Source organism: Rosa rugosa, chromosome 2, assembly GCF_958449725.1.
Source record: "Rosa rugosa chromosome 2, drRosRugo1.1, whole genome shotgun sequence".
In the NCBI taxonomy this organism is placed as follows: Eukaryota; Viridiplantae; Streptophyta; class Magnoliopsida; order Rosales; family Rosaceae; genus Rosa; species Rosa rugosa.
The window spans coordinates 7,337,497-7,343,496 of NC_084821.1; positions in this window are offsets into that span (position 1 = coordinate 7,337,497).

Consider the following 6,000-nt stretch of genomic DNA (forward strand, 5'->3'; position numbering starts at 1 on the left):
TGTAGGGTCAATTTGCTGTGAGTCATTCTTTGCATTGGATTTTCCTTTCGTGGGTAAAGTGTAAGCCTCAAGTTCCGCTGCAGAAGGAACACGTATAGGGTCTGAAGAGGCGTCATCGTTCCCCCAAAGTGAATGACCATCAATCTCTGCACCCTGAAAAGATGGGAAAAGAACAATTCAAGTTCCAAAAAAGACCATACAAAAAAAAAAATCCGACCCAAGTCCAAAAAAAGGGGTTACCTCATTATATGGCAACATCGGTTGTGAAGAAATTGGAACGTCACCAAGAAAGTCAGAATTCAGTGTAAACTCAGCATTGGGATCACAATAGGTAGGGCCAAGACTGGTGTCAGTTTTCCGACGCTTAAAGTGCACCTCACTATTATTGCTACTACTGCTCCCACTACGCCTTCTTTCTTGGATTGCTGGTCTTTTCAGTTTAAGTTGACGGACCAAAGAGACGTGAGAATCTAAAGAGTCTACATCATCTTCTAGAAAGTCGACCGGGTGAGCCTGACGGTCGCTATCCGGGGGCAAAGCCTTATTAGGAGGCACAGGGACGTTGGTGCTACATTCAACTTCACAAGGACTCACATTTTTGTGATGAGGCGGTGTTGCACGGGAGACATTCTTGTCTTCTTTGGCTTTCAAAGTCCTGTGCGGTGGTCTACTAGTAGGCGCTACTTTCGTTGTCTTCACTGGTGTAGAACGGTACACTTTAGACCACCAATCAACGTAGTCTCGGGTAACCATATACTCTGTGACGGCACTTTGGGTAGGCAATGTTACCACGCACTTGGTGTTCCTTCTGGTGCAAGAATCCCAATGCTTATAAATCAAAGCCAATACGCTGGTGCGAATGTCATTCTTAAGGCTGCCAGGAATATCTTGGACATAACCAAACTGTCGACTGAATCGATGTGGACTGTATGGCTGAATAACCCGTCGGTTATCCTGTCTGAGAGAAAGATACCCAGAACGAAGGCTGATGAGATATATGAGGTCTAAATGGGAGATGCTATCGCGGTTGATAATCACCCTACTCTCCCAAAATACCCTGGCAAATGCACCCATCCTCACATTGTCACATGAGTTGAACAAAGAAAGAGCTTGTGAGTCTCCAAAATTCTTAGCTGAAAAGGAACCGGAGAAGCGGACCATACGGGGCCTTAGGTCGTTGGGAAGTGGAGATTGAAAGTGGGTGCCGAAGTACTCTGCTATCCATGCATAAATATAATGAAAAGGAAGAGCAGCCGAGCAATTACCCGGATCGCTGGAAACAGAAATCTCGTTCAAACCTTGATAGATGCTGGCCAGTACTGGTACCGCTAGGCAAAACTGTACACCCTGTGACATTTTGCTTGCAACTTTGAAAACTCCCGGACGAATCAAACCAGTGTCGTCTCTAGGTAAAACAAACAGGCACAACCAACAAGCAAGAAAGGCAGCCAAATAGGTGGGCTCTATGTCTTCACCCTCCATGCCTAAGTCATCAAATGCTGCGCGGTCTGCAGAAGTTCGTTGTCGGATCTCGGGGATCTTGCCAGATGGATTAAACGCATCTTGGGGCGGATATCTTTTGTTCCTTTGGCTTTTGTTCGGAGGCCTCTTATAGCGTAAAGCTCCTCTATACCAATATCGTATCCATGAGGTTATCTTCACTTTCTGCCCTTGACCTTCCTTGCAAAGCTTATGGTAGGCGAGAAACAAATAGCGGCAGCTCTGTTGACTCCCTTTGCTCGTTGCAGAAAGCTCTTCAGCAGTTGGAACCACCTCATCATAAAACGTCCAACAATGGGCAAACCTCCGAGTTGGTCCAAATCCCAGAGGGAGATGGACATTTCTCCTCTAGATGTGTGGAGGGTATTCGTCGCAGGGCACCAGTATGCGCAGAAGGCCCGTATGACAGGTGCAACACGGTCATAGCTGAACAGTGAGGCGAATATAGCTCGATAGAGGCCAGTCTCCCGGATAAGCTTGCCATTCCTGCTTAAAATATCTTCTACCCATTCCCAGTAGAACTCTGTGTAAGAAAACCCGCCATTTGCTCGAAATGCATTGCTCCACTGCACTGAACTATTGCATATGCGATCGTTGAGAAGTGTGAATGGGGTCTGAGGAGTGTTCTGATCATGATGCGAAGACTTCAGCAACAGTACATGCGAGTTTTGTTGGTCTCTTCCAGATCTCGGCTGTCGAAACATAGCCAGCTGGCGAGGTACCACATGAGTCCACTGGAGGATGTGTGCTGAAGGGTCATAAGGAGGGACATTGATTGCTTGAGGCCCAGTCAACGATGGGTGCACTTGCAGAGTAGTGCCGTCACTTTGAGCGTCCTCCGGATCCTCGAGGATTGTGACTGTCCCTTTCTTGAAGCACTTGAAGAATGTAATACCCCGAAAAATCCAAATTAAATTCCATGGATTTTTAGAAATGATTTTACGATAGTAGGAGCGAATACGGAGCTTGGAGAAGTTGTGGAATTAGTTCGAACGATTTTATTTTCGAAAACGAACGTTTTTTTAGGGGGTCAACAAAGTTGACTTTTTATGCGTTCAAAATTTGGGAAAACTTCCTTCATGAAAGTTGTAGAACTCGTCGATACGATCGCGTGCATATGTGGAACGCAATATTCGGAGTTCGTATGAATAAGTTATGAATATTTGAAAATTGAGATTTTTCTATAAATAGCAGAAAAATCAGAATTTTTCATTAAGGACGAAAAAATCTCATTTTTGCGGAACAGTCCCTCCGGTCTCTCTCTCTCGGCCTCAGACCCGCCGGGTTTCTGCCGACCCGACCCGGCCGGAAAGGGCACTTCCCGGCGTCCTCCGGCCACGACCCGGCCCTCTCCGGACTCGCCGTGCCACGCCCAGCCGCCTGGTGGCCTCCCCTTGCACCGCCGCTGCCCCCAGACCTGGATCGAAGCCCCCCCGAGCCTAGCTTTTGACCCGATCGGATCTTGGCCGTGCCGGCGTTGCACGGGCCGATCCTTCCCATTTTCGTGATCTCCTCCTCCCCCTGATCATCCCCATATAGGCCTTGCATGACGATTTTGGATGTAGAGCGCTTGATCAAAGGTTTGACTTTTTCGACGGCTCTGATTCAATCTGGAATCAGATCAGACGCTCCGGATTAATCCAACTTCAACGCTTGATCTAGGACGATCTAGGCCGAACCAGGCTTAGCTCCAGGTATGAAAGACGATCACCCTTTCATTTTGAACAAGTTTGTAGTTGGTCGCTTTGCCATCGGAGGTGGTTGACCCGGAGTTGACCGCCGCGTTGACCGCCCACTGACCACCGCTTGTGGCGGCGCGTCAGACCATATTTCGAGTTTTCATTATCTAGGCGATGATCTATGCATCCATACGAGCGTTTTGATATATAACTTGGTCATGTTAGAAAAATTTGATAAATAGTGGATTTACGTTTTTACGTTACTATTTACGGTTTTTACGTTTTATCTTCGGTTTACGATCTGCGAAGATCAGACCATCGGTTTTACTTCAAATTTTAATATGTTGATCGTATGACTGTCCCGGTGACTTTGTGAGGTCACGGGCGAAGATCCGACCGTTGGATCTTCGTATAATTGAGAAATAGTGATTCGGAAGGCGATTCGTGAGAATCCGACCGTCGGATTTTCATATAATTTTGTGGAGATGTTAGTAAGGGCGATTCAGGAAGATCTGACCGTTGGATCTTCGTGATAATTTTGGAGGATGATCCTAAAGGCGATCCGTGAGGATCCGACCGTTGGATCATCATTAAATTCAGATCCAACCGTTGGATCATCGTTTAATTTGAATCTGACCGTTGGATCGTCGTTTAATTACATTTATGAGTTGTTGGCTAAGTTAAGATCATTATTGGATTAGGTTATCGACGGATTGATTTGGCGGACAATTCGGGAAAATTGTTGTTTTAGCTGTTAAGAAGACGCAGCTGGATTAGAGGTGAGTAAACCTCACGTGGTTCATATTACGAACCGAATAAATTTAATTACTTTATTTTTGTCGCAATTGTGTGAAAATATTTGTGGAATAAATATTTGTTTTCAATCATATGGATTTGATCAACTACGGTCCATAGGTAAGTAAAATGATTTTATTATACAAATGAATTTCACGGTTTTTATGCTTGAACTATAGTTGGTATTAGTGGTCATCCCTGAGCGGATGATTACGTATATATATATTTACGTGGAATATATATATTGGTTGACGTGTGATTGGTGTGATGAAATAATTGAGAATGAATTGGATATTATTCAAGCTATTAATCTCGCATTTAATTGTTGAATAATGAAATGTTGATCATGTGGTGTGAAAGCTATTTTATATGCCCAATGGTGAATATGTGGAAATTATTTTAAGAAATAAAGATTTGTCTTGAAATAATATGTCTCTTTATGTGGGTGTACATATACATATATACGATCTATAAATCATAAAGATTGTATTTTGGTGATTTTGATTATGTCTGAGAAGTACAATTGTGAAGTCGGGTGTTATCTACTACCCCGTGCTTAAGTGAATTACTGGTAAATGTGTTTTGGTGATATGTGGAAGTTAGCCTTGGGCCCTAGTCCCTACAGATAGTGCACTATTATACTCTTAGGAAGGTTGCTTACTTTGAGTATACATACTTGGGTATAGTACGTTGGACCCTAGTATGCTGCGGCTTTCCCGTACTTTGGGTATAGTACGTTGGACCCTAGTACGTGGATTTATGATTTGTTACCAGTCAACCTGGCTTACTCGTGCTTTGGGTATAGTACGTTGGACCCTAGCACTTGTATTTATGATTTGTTACCAGTTAATCCGAAAATTCACTAAAAAGAAAAGTGTACTTATATTATTTTGATCAAATATCTATTTGTGATATATTGTTAATATGTGAAGGTGTTAGTGGAAAGAGAATCAAGCATGCTTTGCTTTAATGTTATTTCACATATTAATGTTGCAATATTTGTTGGTGGTGATCAGTCAAATGCTGAGTTTTAAAAGAAGTATCGAGAATAAATATGCTTATATATGTTTCTGTGATTTTTGGAATTACATTGTGAGTGCGTCGATTGTTTACTTGAGTTATAATAAATATAATTGAATAAATCAACAGTTCTTTCTTGTTTACTCATACGGGCTGTCAAAAGCTCACCGGGTTTTGTGTTGTTGCAACTCCCGGTACACTATTCAAATTGTGTAGCGGGTAGTCTTACAGGTCAGGAGAATCAGGGCAGTGATCGTGCGGTTTAGAATATTAGTATTACATTTATAGCATTTGTTTTGTGAGGAGAATTGTGCTCTCTTGAGCTTTATAATTTGTTTTGGTGAGAGTGTACTGTAATAAGTAGCTTGAGGATTTGGTTTATGTAATTATCGAGAGGTGTAATGTGCAGTTGATTTTGAGAAAAAAATTCTGAGATTATAAACAGGGTATTTGAGGTTCATGCTTCGAATATGAATTACTTAAATTCAGAATTCGGGGTGTGACAAAGGCCATGGCCACGAAAGGACAGAAAGCGCGATCGCAAGTGCCTGACGATGTACGCGAAGCCTAACCGCTTTTGGTGGACCCCACCACGCACAAATGTGGAGGAATCCAAGCGTTTAGGACGTCCGCGTTCTTCTCTCCGTGGGCCGCCAAATACGCGAAGCCTAACCGCTTTTGGTGGACCCTACCACGCACAAATGTGGAGGAATCCAAGCATTTAGGACGTCCGCGTTCTTCTCTCCGTGGGCCGCCAAATACGCGAAGCCTAACCGCTTTTGGTGGACCCTACCACGCACAAATGTGGAGGAATCCAAGCGTTTAGGACGTCCGCGTTCTTCTCTCCGTGAGCCGCCAAATACGCGAAGCCTAACCGCTATTGGTGGACCCTACCACGCACAAAAGTGGAGGAATCCAAGCGTTTAGGACGTCCACGTTCTTCTCCTTAATGTCGATAAACACGCAAAGCCTAATTGCTTTTGGCGGACCCTACCACGCACAAAAG